At 39.8% G+C, this 16420-nt stretch overlaps 1 long non-coding RNA gene across 4 annotated transcripts; it reads right to left on the bottom strand.

The window, feature by feature from the left end:
• Positions 1–1174: 1174 nt before the first annotated feature.
• On the bottom strand, positions 1175–16359 carry LOC146768180 (uncharacterized). 4 transcript variants are annotated; one of them, XR_014951752.1, is made up of 6 exons: positions 15898–16357; positions 14567–14736; positions 13795–13892; positions 3774–3858; positions 3074–3258; positions 1180–1493 (listed from the first exon to the last, which is right to left on the bottom strand). It is a non-coding gene; the product is annotated as an uncharacterized LOC146768180 (long non-coding RNA). The 4 variants fall into 4 exon arrangements; XR_014951754.1 differs by lacking the exon at positions 3074–3258 and having other exon boundaries at positions 1175–1493; XR_014951750.1 differs by lacking the exon at positions 1180–1493 and having other exon boundaries at positions 2329–3258.
• Positions 16360–16420: the final 61 nt, after the last annotated feature.

Genomic DNA, 16420 nt, shown 5'->3' with positions numbered 1-16420 from the left:
AAAGAGGTTTCATCTCCTTTCTCTCAGAGAGCAACTTCATGACCACCACAAGAGCAGAGACAAACTACAGGTATATGGAGATGTAACCTGTTGGAAGGGTGCTCGACAGGAAAGGAGGGTTTTTGTGTTTGGGCTGTAGGTGCTGGTCATACTCATACTTTAATTCAATAGAAAATCCATAAACACTGTGAGAGTTGTCTCTGTTGTGCTGCCTGGTGGCATGGTTTCATTCAAAGAAAGGCTGAACAAACTCCTCAGCCCAGCCAGAAGCCTGACACCATAAAAGATGGGAATTTGAACCCCTGTGGGCCAAGAAGGGAAATCTCCAGCTTATTTAGGCTGCATGCAAAAGAGGGATGAGAGCTACACCTCTAGCTCAGATTTGTTGTTAAGTATCTGTGTACACGGACAAGATAGGTCAGGCTTGGGGGATTTTGGCTGCCTGTGAGCCTGCAAGCTGATCTGGAGTTTCAGCTTGTGCTGCCTGGGCACCTCTGGAAGCAGGACCACAGGCACTGCCAAGGGTGGATGTAGGCAGGTCAGGCATCCCCACAGCTCAGCAGCAGCTGCACGACTTTTTGGAACAGAGTTTAAGCCTCTGCTGTCCACAGTTTTCCTAAGCCATCTCTAGAATCTGGAAGTTGAGGCTTAAGTAAAGACACTAAGGTGAAGACATGTGATGTTAGAAGGGAGTTGGAAATCTCATCCCTGTTAAGACTGTGCCATGAGTATGAGCACTTCTACAGGGACCTACCAGGAGGGGGTTCAGGGTCTTGAGGAAAAATCTACACTTGCCTCCACACTCTGGCAAGTCCCATCCAGCATCCCTGCCCATCTGGCTTTTCTGTCTTTGGAGCTTGTAAAGTGTGAATGGGTCAAATTCATACAAATGACAACACATACAAATTATTTCATGCATTATAGCTCAGCTCAAAGTGATGTACACCTGTGCTCGAAGGTATGAGGGATCTGGGGCATTATTCAAGTTTCTCCTAGCACAATAATTCACATTCAGCACAAGTAGGGAAATGATGCACTGCACTGTGTAACATCTGTGTCTTAGAGTCAGTGATTAACATTCTGTAAGCTCCGACATGCTTCTACATTAATAGGAACAAATGGAATCATAGAGAAGTTGAGCCAAATTAATTATAGAACCATGTGATACAATTTCAAAATGAAATATATCTGTTGCTCCATTTTTATTTACAAATAGGTAAATACATTCATGTCAAGGTAATGCCTCAATGGTCTGACAGTGAAAAAAAGGCTTTGGTAGACAGGTTTAGAGGACAAGATCTATGAACATAATTTCTCAGCTTTTTTCTTTCATTAAAGAGAATGCTGTGGAGTTGAACATCTCTCAAATAAAACACTCTGGAAGAAGTTGTTAATGTTTGAATAGAGATGACATATCATGCTCTGTGCCTTTAAAACAGTATCAAGCAGTACCTCCCAATCTTCATCGCAAAGAGATAAGACAGTGTTCTGTGCTGTAAGAAATGCACAAAAACCCCATAAGAAACACACACACAAAAAGAAAAATTAACAGTTCATGTGCAAAGTCTTGATTCTATCAGACTAAAAAATATCTCTCTTCTGCATCCTGCCTGTTTCTGCCCTCAAATGTTTGACATACTTTTAGAAGTTGTATAAATAAATAAAGCTCTTATTTTATGACAGTGTTCCAGAAAGAGTAATTTGTGCAGAGAAGTGGCTTCACGAAGGTGAGTCATAATCTCCCATTTCACGATCTCTGTCATGGTATAATCTATAGTACAAACTACTTGGGACAGGGATTAGCTCTTTAATTTAGGTCACTACAGTGTCTAGTCCAAAACATTAGGTCTGATTTCTAATTCTACAATACTCTTAATTCCTGAGCTGTTCTGATTGCTGCAGTTCTTGATCAGTACTGGTAGATAAAAGTGCAATACAAATCTATGCTCCCCATTGTCCAACAAAATCATTGGCTGCAATATTAGCCAGCATTATTAGTTAGTAACTGCTGAGGTTTTTGGTTCAAATAAATAGCATTATTCTAATTATCAGTAGAAGCTAAGTGAAGTAATTTACATTTTTTTACTGTAAAGAAGGTGGTGGAGGAGGAGACCTGAAAAACATGAATTTTGTAAGGACAGGGGTAAGTATGAGTAATTAGGGCATACCAAAAAATTAAGCAAAGCACCAGACTCAGTATGAAAGTTTGCACACTTGTCTTGTAAACACCATGGGCTGAAGCCACCATACATTCTTCAAATGGGAGAACTGATGGCTTTCTTTCAAGGTATACGTTTCTTTTTTCCTTTTTTTTTTTTTTTTTTTTTTAACCTGGAACTGTGCACTGTTCAGAATCAGAATATCTTTTCAGCATAAATCAAACAATCAGAACCCATATTCATCTCATGGCAGTTTGACCTTGGTATATATGCAGGTTTGGATCACAGGCTTCATACGTTACTACCCTTACTACCTTTCCTCTCTTGCCCCTCTGAGGGCCATGTACTTCACCACATATGTGATTCCCTTTTTTTTTTTATATATATATGTTGGATTCAAATAAATTCTCAGTCTTTTCAAGGCAATATTATTTTTTGCCTACATTTTCGCATGGAAGGAAAGGTCTTTCAGGTACAGGGAGGTCCAACTGTCTCCTCACTGTCTCTGCTCCTCTCTACTGCCCTCTGGCATAATTTTGGCCAATTCTGCACAGGATCTTTAACTGCAGTAGCTTTACATGCTGTCTTTGTCATCTTCTTTCTTTGACAGAAATGTTCTGTAGATATGAGGGTGTCGATGTACATATGTATAAAACTGCTTGCTCATCACTTGATGAACGGATGTATTCATGAAGAAAACAATTAGTTTTTCCATCACATGCTTTTCATTGGTATAAATTACACAAGCAAACCTCTGTTAACAGGCATGAGGCACAGCCCTCACATTTTGCTTGCCTACTGCTCTCTCAGTGTTTCCTCCTCTCCTCGAGTCCTACATGCTCTCAGGCAACACTTGGCACTTGGATCAGCCTCTCCTTCATTAAGATAATTCCTTCTTCGCTTTCAAAACTCACTTCAGATGTCTTCCTTCCACTTAGACTTCACGCAGTCTGCCCCCCAGCACTATCTGCCACCATCTCTTCAATTGATATTTTTGTTCTTATCATCTGTATTTGTATTAAATTGTCTTCTTTTTGGGGCAGAGACCTTGCTTTCCATGCTCTTATGAAGGGATATTTCAATGTCCAGGAATGCAGAACTAGGAGAATACAAGCCAAGAATAAAATATTTTCAAGTTTTATTCTGAAATTTCTACTGTAATTTTGTTATTGGGTAGGCAGACTGAAACCACCATTTAAAATCTGCCAGTGTAATCTCCAGAAGCAAAAAAACCCCCAGCCCCTGGAGCTCAGCAATTAGAAAATGAAAGAAGATTGCTTTCCATAGATATGTTATGATTTGCAATGATCTAGATACTGGAATGAATAGCTAATTCACACATATTATAATTTAAGAGCCAAATCTACTAAACACACCCCTGACTTGAAAGAAATCTAAGAATAGGAGGCATGTCAATTACTGCAATCCTTAAATTATGCATATCTTTCAAAATCTTCTATCAATGTCTTAGGGTTTTCTTCTTAGGAGGTTTCTGTACTTCCTACACAAGGCAAAATGAAACAGTGCTTTATTTCAATAAATGTTGTGCCTGAAGGACTGTTATTTGTTACTAGGAATTAAATAATTTAAGGGATCATGCCTTGTCATACTAACCTAAAAGGAGTTTTGGTCCATCAGATCTTCCATCTTGCTTCAGAAGTGATCAGCAGGTAGAGGAAAATGCTCTGATTCTGTTACCCTGAAGGGAATAAATTATTCAAAAAATGTTAATGTATTAGGCAAGCAGAGAATAACTTTCTCCATCAGTAACTTACAAAAAAAAAAAAAAAAACCTTTCACATCTGTCTGCATCAGAAAAACACAGATACAAGATGATTTTGGATTTCTGTTTAAGAACCCTAAAATAAGAGCATCTGTTAGCTGCAAAGGTAATCACTATACAAACATATGGGTATGCAATGAAAGAAAAAATATATATATCTTCATCTTTTTGTGGCTTATACAGTAAAAGGCGGGGGTAGCTCACTTGCATAACCAAGGCAGCAGAGCCTTAGGATACAGATTTTGAGGATCATTCTCATTCTTGAGGAAAGGCAAGTATATAGATTATTCCTAATGCAAGGTCTGAATGCACACAATTGGATCTGAGTGAAAATGGAACTGTAGATCTGCTCTCCCCTGCTTACATGGAGAATTTCTATTTCTTTAACTCTCCTCGTACCATGGCACAACCTTCCCTCACTGGGTTCAGCTTTGTAGGTGCAGAGATTCTTACGCCTGAAGTCTTTGTCCTTCGTAATCTTTGGTAAAACCATATTTACATTTTATTTTCAAATTATCTAAATCCTGAAAACACAAGTCATAGGCTCAAAGTCCCTTTCCAAAGCTTCTCAAAGTGGCATGATGTCACTCCTGCATGAGGCTTTCCATTGATATTTCCTTTACTAATGCCATAAATCCTTTCTTTTTCCATGCAGCCTTATGGCTTGGCCTGAATATGGAACTGGTCAAGTTCAAATGGTCTTTTGAGCTTACTAAGCCAGTTAAAGCACAAGAATAACATTGCCACAGCCAGGCCCAGCAACCTTTGGCTGTGTAGCTCCAACACCAAATACCTCGTTGTGGATGGGTGAGGTTCAAGCCTGGGTCTGGAGCAAGCACGTGCAATTAGGCTGTGGCACATGCTGTGTTTTGGTCAAGGCGTGATTATTCATGAATACCCACCATATCCATACTCCTGACCATGACATGAGCATAACAGATGTTTGAGTCTCATAATCCCATTTTTTGTCTAGAATCAATTTTTCATTGGTGGTTTTTTTCTACAAGAATTTCAGCCATGTTTTTGAGAGCAAATAAGAGTCTGAATGCAGCTACTCTGCTTGCCTATACTAATAAGGCAAATACAACTGCTTAGCACAACTTTTTGTAATATTTGTGCCTGTGGTTGTCCATATGCAGGAATAATACTGAGAAATATCATATTCCTGGTCTCAAAGACATCCTCATTCTCCAAAAAAAAAAAAAAAAAAAAGAGACTAGGCATCAACACAATAGAGAGGACCAAATCTCACGGTAATTTTTTGACTCAATGTCTGTTTTAACTCTGTTATAACTCCGCTGCCACATAGAACTATCAGTTAATCTAGCAGTGGTTTTTCTGAACATGATCTTCAAATCGCTGGTCTTGAATGAGAAATCTGTCTTATAGAGCCTATGGACAGATGGATTTTATTCACTGATACTGAATCAGTGCTATCTGAATGCATCCCAAAGCATCCATTTCTTCTGTCAGGCTCTGAAGAACTGTGGTCTTTAAGTAAGTATGATTTTAAATTATTTTTCTTTTTTAAGGTATGCATCTAGAAAATTATTTTGATGTCATAATCAATCATCAAGAAATACACAGCTGCATTAAGCAATAACAATCTATGGGATGCCATATTCCTTTGTTAGGGAAACACTTCTCATTTGCACATTTTTTGACATATGGGGATACCCTCAAACTGTTTGTTGAGATAAACATCCTAAGAAAGTTCCAATTTGAGACAGGTCTTGAGGCAATCCACTGCAGGTTTTAAGATGCAGATCAGAACTGCTTATATTAGCTAAAAAAGCTTCTTTCAACCCTTGCACACATATGTGGGTGTGTTCTAATTAAAGCTTGATGGATAATGAATAATTTATTTAAAGTCGTTCACTTTCATTGTCTGTAAATTGTCAATAACAAGATTACAGTTTTCTTGAATTTTTTTACTGGAAATTACTCCTTGGGCCTCATTTATTTCCCCTTTTTACCAGTTTCTACCTTTTTTTGTATCCTAGTTTTCTTTTGTCTTTTTCTCTCCGGACTCTTACCACACATGATCTGTATGTGTCACTAACTACCTTTATACATCCTACCTATCACTGCATTGCATCCAGATTCTGCTGTAGCTATTTTTTGCTCCTAAAATTGTGGAGTTATCCAGACCCTGGCAAAATGGATATAAAATGGTGCCAGCTCAGAAGGAGAATTTTTTTCTGCTTCTTTTGTACTCAGATTATACACTCATAAATACATATGTCGGTGTGAGGATATAAGAAAATCTCTCAGTCCATTGTGGTTCATCTTACTCTTCCATGCTTAGCTACTAAGATACTGCAATGATTTTGCTACAGTTGCTACATTTCGCTTAATATTTTTTCTTGTCTTGTCATATCAGTCTTTTTTCCCAAGTTCCCTAATTTTTCCTTTGTTTTTTGTAAAACTACCATTTCTCTACAGCCAGATATTTGCCTGAGAAGGGAGTGACAGCTCAGCAACAGTAGTAACTCATTTGTATTTCTTTCAGATGCAGAAATGGTAGTCTGTATATTGCTGAGCTCTGACATTCTGATAGTCAAACATTTTATAGTTTCCCACTCTATTCCACCTTTCTGAGACACATTCAGATGGTGTTGCCCTCGTGCATGGAGGATCTTTCACCTGTTCACAGAAATTCTAAGTCCAATGGTGATGCTGGATATTGAATTTGGATATAATCATTCTTATCACTTGGTACCAACCGACTCAGAAGATCATCAGGTAGGCTGTATCCTTGGAAGATTTGTTGTTCTCTGCCAGCCTGGAAGAAATCCCTTAAATGAAGGTTCAGACTCTGCAGAATGCTGGATATGCCAACACAATCCTGTGTACATGGAGGGGAAACAGGCATGCTGCCATCCCTAGCAGGAAATCACTGTGTCCCAAAAATACTTTTTAGGCTTTGGGCATATCACATCTTAGTCTATCAAAGAGATCATATCAGAAATCTCTCTTGTGACCTTACATTTTCTTAACATCTGTGTGGCTTTGTGGAAAAAAATTACCTCTTGGGTTTTATGTCTGGTATAGAACCTACTAGGATCCTGCAATCTTTTCTTTTTGAAGGAATACATGGGAAACTCCACTGAACAGGAGAGAATGGATAGTAAAACATGGTTACATTCAGGAGTTGGTTCTTCAAATAAAATGTGACTAAAATCAAGAAACAAAGCTGGAAGGAAACAGCATGGCTAAACCAGTCTAAAAAAGAAGAAAGAGACAGATTTTTGGTTAATTTCAAAGTGTAGTTTATGGTTCAGAACAGAAAAGTGTTCAAACAGCGTAATTCCAGGGAGGCTTAGAGTGCCTGCAAGTCCTGTGCACAAAACAAGGGAAGCAGCCCCGTGCTGCTGCAAGCTCCTCACTGGACCCACCACTCTTGTTTCTAATGCAATAGAAAACAAAAAACAAACTTCAGGCAAAATTTAAAGTATTGTTAAACTCTAGAAAGGCAAGAGCAAAAGAGAAGTGGCAAAATTCTGACAATGTAAACTCGCTATAGGACACGTGAAAGCACAACGCGAGCCACTGCTATTTGCAAGGTAAAGAAGAAGGTTTATTTTCTGACTCCAACTTTTATACTTTTCCAAAGGTGACTGTGGATTGGAGAGTGAATGTGCCACCTCTCCGAAGACATTGGACAAACTACTAGTACATCAAAATTTCTCCACCCCTATGAAGGAATGCAAAACAATATGTTGTTTATAGAAAATTGTGTGAGAAAGTTTTCTAACAGAATGTAAACTCAGAAGGCTTTAGAAAATCTTAAGAATCAGGGCGACACTAAACCATAGTAATGATACTAATGCAACACTGAAGCCTCTTGTATCCAGAACTGAAATGTTTTGGTTTTCCAGCTGGTGAATTTCTTTAGATGGTTTTGTAAGCAAAACTAAAACATATAAAGCAAACCCCTGAAAAGTCTGTCTGCTCCAAAAAGAAGTATATTAAATTCTGACAGCTTTTTTTTGCTGTATACCAGGTGGGGAAACATAGGACAAATGAATTTCAAAAAATATGTATTTGTTCCATTTTATGTTCCTTTGTTATAATCTTCCTTGAAAAACTAACAATTCTTAAAAATATGCTTCTCTGCTTTCTATATTAGCAACCATGTAATTTGTGACTTCTGCTCCCTCACTTCCAGGTCCTGCCTTGAACACATTAAAAGCTGAGTGTGCTCTTCCCCACTCCCCTGCCCCCATCCTGACGATCAGGGCCATTTTGATGTTTTGAGAATTGTTGCATTATTTAGTAGCTGGTGTCAGTAGAATGCTGGTAGGTTTTAATCAACCATTAAAATACACTTACATGCTTCAGAGCACGTCAGCTTCTTATCTCAGGGGCTGACTCTGGAAGCAAAAATAACCCTGAAACACTTGGGTTAAGTATAGTTATTCAAAGCTTTGCTTCCTGTATGGCAGAGGCACCAAAAACATTGAAACCTCTTCTGGCTTCAGTGGCTGTGGGCTATGTAGCATACTTTAGCTTCACTCAGAGCTGGTTTGTCTACTTTTCTGAGGGAGGTGAAAACTGCCTAAAGGGCACTGGTTTGTTTCTTGGCAGAGCCAAAAGCTATTTTTTCCTGATAAGAAATGAGAGATGCAAGTTAATACCCAGTACCAAGGTGCACCTATTTTTGTGGTTCTGACTTAATGTACCTTACAGTGACCAAAGTTCCACCAGGTAAAATATCCAAGCAGTGGTTGTGTTGTTTTTTTTACCCTCTTGTATCATGAGGTAATGCTCCTGGCTTTCCTGGAGTTTGCTCTCACAAAACCAGGTGTTTGCCTGGCAGCAGAAGAGTAGGTAAGCCAGCTGCCTGAGTAAAAAAACTGCACTGTAAAAGTCTGCCAGTGGGAAAACCCTGCCTAGATCTGCTACGACACCTCCTGGGTGGGGCACAAGGACACCAGACAAAGTATTCTACATCTCCATTCTGTCCCTGCAGTCCAGAGTCACCTTTGAGATTTGCCTGCTGCTGTGCAAATGTGTGTCACCTCACTGCAACCACAGGCCAGCACCTCGATTTTGGATGAGCATAGCAGCCTTGCTTAAAATGATGAGACTTCCAAAAGAGTCTGGAGGATTTTGGCCACAGGTTTTCATTAGGAATATGTCCTCTTGCTCTTCAGGTGGGGCACGGGAGCAAGAAACCAAGTGGGTATGTGTTCTAGCAGGGACACCCCTGCAGGTGGTTTGCCTGTCTTTGAAACAATGAAAGTGTGACATCCACGTGGAGTGTGACATCCACGTCCCATTTTCAGTCACTGACACTTCCCTTCTCACCACGCTGCTCCCTCTGGCACGTTCAGGGGAGCCCTGCAGCACTGTGAGGCAAGAGGCACAACCCAGCTCCTGGAAAGCTCTCCCTCAGCATGGCCATCACTGGCATGGGGTTGCCAAGGCTGAGAGGGTCCCTTGGAAGAAGGGGATGTGAGAGGTGGGCTGAGGGAAGCAGCTGGCACAGCCCTGAGTCTGGCAGTGGGTAGCATGCTCAGTGCTGGTGTTTTATTACAGTGGGGTTTCCTGCTGCCTTTTAGGCATGAGTTCTATGTTTGGCTGGGTACTGCAGGTACATGGTCAACTTTAGTAGTGCCTGGCATTCATGGAGATTCTGGTTTGCTTTTCTTCTTGGTGTAAGAGTGGTCAGACCAGGGCATCAGCTTTGTGATGCCAATTAATGTACTGGTGGAGAGGAGGATCGTTAAGGCAGTGTTTAGATCACTCTTTTAGTCTAAAATCCACCTTGGCAGAAGCCAGCTTCCACTCTAATATTCAACTGTATCCACACCCACTCTTGCTTTTGGACAGAACTGTTCAGAATGTGCATGTGTGGGTCTGTCCTCACTCAGAGTGGGCACTGATGTAAAAAGTCAAGTCACTGTTTAATTGATGGATTTAATTCTCCATCAAGATGACCAAGGGCAAGACCCTAGCTTAAATGTGTAATTTCACCTCCTGTCTCCACTGAACATCTCAGAAACCTTTACACTTGGTGCTTATTTTAAGCACTTGAGGGAGGCAGCTCCATAGGTTTTCCTAGCTGTTCTGCATCAGAGACACTCACAACACTGTAAGCTAGTGACAATAATCTAATGCTAGTAAGTGATCAATAATCTGGGATTGCTTTAAAATGTGTATCAATGATAAACATCTGTTTTCTTACAGACAGCATTTGTGACAGCAGCTCTGTTTGTGGTCGGAGTAGAGTGTTCTGTGAGGATGTAGTCACAGTACAGGATGGCTCCCATACTGCTTTAGACTGGCAGGCTTTTAAAGGTCTCTTGGGCCAAATTCTTTACTTCTTTGCATCTCGTATCATTAATTCCAACAGAGAAAAAAATCAATCCAATGACAGCAGTCACTGTGCAATGTACCTGACTTAGCATGGTGAGAAGTGGTCAGGAGTCTGAATTGCCTTTAGTCCTCCCTCAACTTTATTCTTCATCAGCTTACATCTTTCTTCACTGTCTGTTCAAGAATTACTGGTTAAAAATATTATTAGCAACTGACACACACTCTGTCTTCATTGTAAGTGAGTAATTGTGGCAGACTGGCAAAAAGGAAAGGTTTCATGCACCCCTGAAAGTAACATTATGCTTTTGAGTTTGATTACTACTCTTATTATGAGTTTATTCTGCATTGTCACTCTTCCATCACTTTCGCAATTTAGATAAGCACAGATATTTGAAAAGTAATACAGAACACTATTGAAAACAATTGTTTGAAACACTGTAATAAATGAATAACAAATTGAACACCCTTTCATCTGTGTATTTGTTTAAAGCCAACAGAAAGGTGAACTTGCTTAAAATAAGCATTTTTCAGGGATTCTAAGGTTTCTGCACCAGTGAGTTGGTCGTGTCAATCCAAATGTCACTGTTGTTGGTTGGACTCAGCAGGCTACTCCATAAACATAAAGATGGACCTTAGTCACTGGGAGTTTGCCACCTACCATAGCTCTTCAAGAAGTTATTTGCTTACCATGACAGCAAAATACTTTAGTGCAAGCTTAAACAAAGACTTGTGAGTCTTCCCAATGAAACAAACAGGTCTTTGGTATGTCACGAAGCACCTACGGGGTGTGGAAAACATTGTTCCTAAAACTGAGCATATTCATCACAGAATTTAAGCTTTAATCAATGTTTAATTATAAAGGCTTCTATTTCAGGCAGTTCATGGATAAAATGCCAGTATCTGTGTGACTGTTTCACAACAGACATTTGAGTGTGCAGAGGGAACACATCATACTGCATAAGGCAACCCATGTCTGCAATTAATGATGTGTTTGGTGGAGCCTGTACTTAACTGAAACATAAGAGAAAATTACTTCAGGAAACTAAAACACGCAAAGATGCAGTGCAAGCACTTACGGTGGTCTCAGCCCTAGGAAAAATAATAAGAATATGCAATGCATCCATATGGTTCAAATAAAGGGAAGCGTGTGTTCCGAGTTAATGGCACTTACTGGAGATCCATTCCTCCTCCTGCAGGGGAGCTGGGAGGTAGTGTCACCTGGAGCTCCAGACAAGCCAGGAAGGCCCCTCCTCTGAGATCACATACCAGTGTTTCCAGATGTGGAGCTGTGTAGTCAAGGCTACTGTGTTTGATTTTTAACTCAGCCCTTGGACACTGGGGAGGATTCCCTTGGCCTGGACTGCCATTCCCCAGAGGATTCTCATGCCTTAGTGAGGCGAGGTCAAGAAGAGGGGAGAAGGGGGAACTGGACGTGATGAATTACAACTGTTATTGCTACGGTCACAGAGTGCAATGTTACCATGGCAATAATTATTTGTTAAAAAATCCCCAAATCTGTAGGTGAGGCTAATCCTGAGAGCAAGCCGTAAGCTCCGCACGGCTGTGCAGCTGAGGGATGGAGCCAGGCAGGCGGCTGGGGCTCCCAGCTCCCCACTGGTGCCCTGCCGGGCTGCTGCCACAGCCACAGCTGGAGACACTTTGGTAGGCTCTGCACTACCCTTGCCTTTTAAAGAACAAAAGCAACCAAATGCAAAGCAGCAGTTCTTTACATTCTGCTTTCCACTAAACATGTGGTAGAGTCTCCCATACACCCCGTGATAATGCAGCTGATAAAAAACCTTAATATTTGCAAATACATGTTAAAAATCCACATGTTATTGATCTCAGCTTTTCCAGATCTTTTAAAGGTGCCCAAAGTATCACACTATGTATTCCATGAACAATCCTAGTTCTGCCTCTCTCTCAGTCCTTCATCTGAATGGAAAACTGCTTGGTGTGAGGTAGCAAAGAGGCTTTTGAAATTCATTGCGAATTCACTATTATCAAGGAGACCTTTAGGTGAATCAGATAAAGGCCTGACTGCATCCCTTAAAACCAGACCCTGTATGTGCATTCAATTATTTTGTGTGAATGCAATGAGTAAGAATTGAATTAAACTCCCCTCCTAGCCAATATATCTTACAATTTTTTGGTCTAAGAGGGATGGTTTGCGAAAAGTCTGTGGGGCGAAGGGAAAGAGGAAAACAATATAATATTTTATGAAATCTCTGATCATGTATTATTTGTTTCTACTTCACAAACTACTGGATTGATAGTATCTTCAGGCTATTCTCCTGATGGATGAGATAGGATCAGCCAAACAGGGAGCAGAGCCAGTATTACAAGACCCTTAAAATCAATTTTGAATGAATTGTGTGTGCAACACACACATGCACAACAAAAAACTGACCATTCTAATTGATTAAGAAACAAAGACTCAATTTGCTACTCTCATGAACAAAAAATGCTAACTATGTTTGGGTAATTAATATATCTGGTGAAATTTCAAACTAAGTGCAGCTGTTACGCAATCACGAAAAGCAGATCTACGTCTAATTGCTTGCTCAGCTTTATTAATTGGCACTGAAAAACAAATACTGTTTACTGTGTTCATGGGAAATGGAAACTTCTAAGATTAATTCAATTTCATCAACAAGAGTTTTCTGATGAACTTTACTTATCAAACTGCAGCTTAGCATTTTTTGGCACATCTTTTCATTTGAGGAAAATGGGGACCTTGTGTACATAGCATAAAACAGAATCAGATTTAGGACATTACAATAGATTCTGATATACATTTGGTCACCTTAAGAGAAATCAGAATTATTTAAAATACGAACTCCTGAGTTCTTAGTAGTCACAGCCAGAGGAATGCATTTTATTAGCATCAAGCGGTGTTTATTTCTGAAACAGTTTATGCTTTAAAGGGCTATTTTTGATAGTCATTGTTCCTGTTACATGATAACTAGAGAAAATGTGCTTTTTAAAATTTTTTTTAATATATATATAGCAGTGCAATATATACGCAAGTAAGCAAAGATGTTTCTATAGGGATAGAAAATGTATCTCAGCTCAGAACCACACAAAATCTTGTAAAAAAATTTTTGGCCTAATAAAAGCTACATGGTGAATGTATGGAATTCAGAGAATGTGTTTATCTTGGAAGGTCTTGAGATCTTGTTCTTGTATTTCTCTGGAAAGTATATAGCATACTTTTTTTTTTTCTTGGTATTACAGGATAGAACAGGTACTGGGAAGCATTTATGAAAATAGAGGTGAGAGAGGACCTTGAGACACTGAGGATTGCAGTTCATTACAAGGACTACACAAATAAAAAAATATCATGGTACATTTGAACCTCAGTAACTATTTTAGTAGCAATTTTATGGCAAGCAAGTCAGAGTGCATTACATATCACAGGATGTATATTTTGTTGTAAGTTGAGATGTTTCCCTTAGGGAGTCAAGGGAAAGAAGCGAGGGCAGGGATAGCCACAATCACCCTGCTCTGCATCAAGTGCTGTCTCACCTTCATGATTTTTCAAAGCTTCACCAAGATGTTCCACATCCATCAGGCCTGAGGAGTCCCATGGAGATAAAGCAGTGAGCAGATCCTCCTCTGCAACTCTACATGGAAAATAAAACCAAACACAGCACGAACAGTTACTGGCAGCAATTTCACGGGGCCAAATTCATCACACTCCAGGGTCTAAGAAAAAAAAAAGAGCGGCATTTAGTCCGTGCAATTTTATTGCTAGAAGTTTTATTGGCTGCCCTCTAGTGAGACCTCTCAGTGGCACAGTCCCTAACCTCGGTGTATGGGTTGTCTGGGCCAGAGTCAAAATGTTGTGTTTAACCTCTTTGTCTCTGTCTGCAGTATTTAGATCTGCAGCATTTCCTTCCTGAGCAGTAGTGATTAGGCACTGGAAACATGTGGGGGCAGGAAAGAGAGAGGTTCTATCCTGGGAATTTCTTGGCATTGTCAGGATGACAATTAAAGGGTGATTTTTTCATTAAAAAGATGGGCAACAGCATGTAGTAGGTTTCCGCAATAATTTTACATTCTAAGATTTAAGGATAGATGATTTTTAATTGTTATCTCTGAAAGATCATCTTATCCAAGTGTTTTAAAGTCTGGTTTAGCTAGCTGTGATACTCATTATAGGCCACCATTTCTTACAAAATCTCTCTTGAACATAAAGTTTTCTTCATTTCAGGTACCTGAAAACCCCTATGGAACTGTGATATTCTCTTTGTGGTCACAACTTGCAGCATGCTTTGAATTTCTAGGTAATCCTTACCTAGCAAAACTTGTGTTTAGCAGGAACTTTGGGGGTCCTTTTGCTCAAACTTGGAGCTGGTCAGACTTATGCCAGCAGAGCAGCAAGTCTGTGAACTCAAGAGGGGCCAACTTTACTGCTTCCATGCCTGGACGTGCTGCTGGCATGCTTGGTTTAGCTCACGTTTGACTCTGGAAATAAAGAGAAAAGGTCAGGCCACATGAAAGAGGCTTGGTAACTCTGGGAAATGAGACAAAGGCTCTTTCTTCTGAGTTGCTTTCAGTTCCTATGACCCACATTTTCATAAAAGAGTGTAATTTCCTGACACACACCTGAGGATGAGGCTTTTCTTGAACCAACACCTGTAAGGGTTGCATGCCCTTTTGTTTTGTTTCTCTCCAGTACAAGATTTTCCCTCTTCCTGACTCATTGCTCAAGCTTACATGGAATAATCTGAGCATTCACGAGAGTTATGCGTGAAGTGCACGCACTTTAAGAAGGATCTGCATCAGCACTGGCACATGTTCTATATTAGTGTTGGAAAGGATGGGTGAAAATTGTATGATCAGGAAGCTGGACAAAGACATTTGCTCACCACCTTTGGCAATGGGTGCAAAATAAAAAAATATTATTTAATAGCACTTCCAATTCTGTTTGCGGTAATCATAGTTTGGCACAGACCCTCTACCACAGCAGGCAAAATGCTATTAAATTGTGTCGGATTTAAGGGAAAAATAATAGAATTTTTCTTCCATAAATCATAAAACCCTGAGTCTTTGCAATCTTGTAATGGTCTTGTAATCCAAGCCCCTGCTTACATTACTTTATCTTTATGAAGGTGATAAAGAAAACATAACATAGTGTGCTTGATTATAAATTATAATTTTATAAGCATCAAAAAATGCAAACTTGCAAAGCTTTTGTTCGTGCTTAGGTTTTCACATACTTAAGTGCCAGCAGATGTTCAATGATCAATAAAACTCAATTTATATACATTATTCTGAAGCATCCTTGATCATAAATACAGGCTGGGAATGTCTAACTTCACTCTGAGTAAGAAAGATGATAATAGACTACAAAGTTGCAGTATGGAATTCTATTGTGGTAAATTTTACTTCAGCTCTGGAAATAAAGCACTTCTTGATTTTCATTGAGACTGCTGAGACAGAGCCCATGATTTAGAACCTAAACTGTAGCTTTATGGAAACAGCAAGGGGCTAAAATTAACTTCAGCATTGTCAGGCAAAAATCTTACTTATTGTGACAAACTAAACATCTCCAGAGGCTATAGGCTTTCCAACAAGGTGTCCCTGAATTTTAGTGTTTACATTTGCAATGACAAACAAACATACCTTTATTGGGGAGTGACCACTGATTCACGCAGAGATCAGGAAAGCAGGTCCGAAGACGTTCTTCATTTCAGAACTGACTCTCAAAGCAAACACTGGGAGTGTGAGACTATGCATGTGAGCTCATATTCATCTCAAGAGTAGGACTGGAAGAACAAACTCTTCTGAAACCAGGTGCCTTCAGATGAAATAGAAGATGGTTCAAAGTAGAGCAAGAAGGACCAGTTTAGTGCACTTCATGTGTTAAATAAGAAAAAGTTAAGCAAACAACAGAAGAAAAAAAGGTAAAGTGATATACTGTCTTCCTCTTTCCTGTCCTTTCACTGTACTTTGTCCACAGAAGTAGCAAACCCAGCAGACTTAGACAAGAGTGACAAGAGACCAGCCCATTTCCCCACATGTAGAGTCACTTCAGTGCTGAAACTACAATTTCTGGTTTCCCTGTACTCCCTACCTTGGATATGAAAGGGGCACTTGACCAGTCAGGGGTTTTATCTTTGCTTACACAATTGCCAGACTCCTGTTC

Source organism: Lonchura striata, chromosome 2, assembly GCF_050655825.1.
Source record: "Lonchura striata isolate lonStrDom1 chromosome 2, ASM5065582v1, whole genome shotgun sequence".
NCBI lineage: Eukaryota > Metazoa > Chordata > Aves > Passeriformes > Estrildidae > Lonchura > Lonchura striata.
Note: the sequence above shows the minus strand (reverse complement) of the source record. Positions and strands in the feature narration are given on the sequence as shown.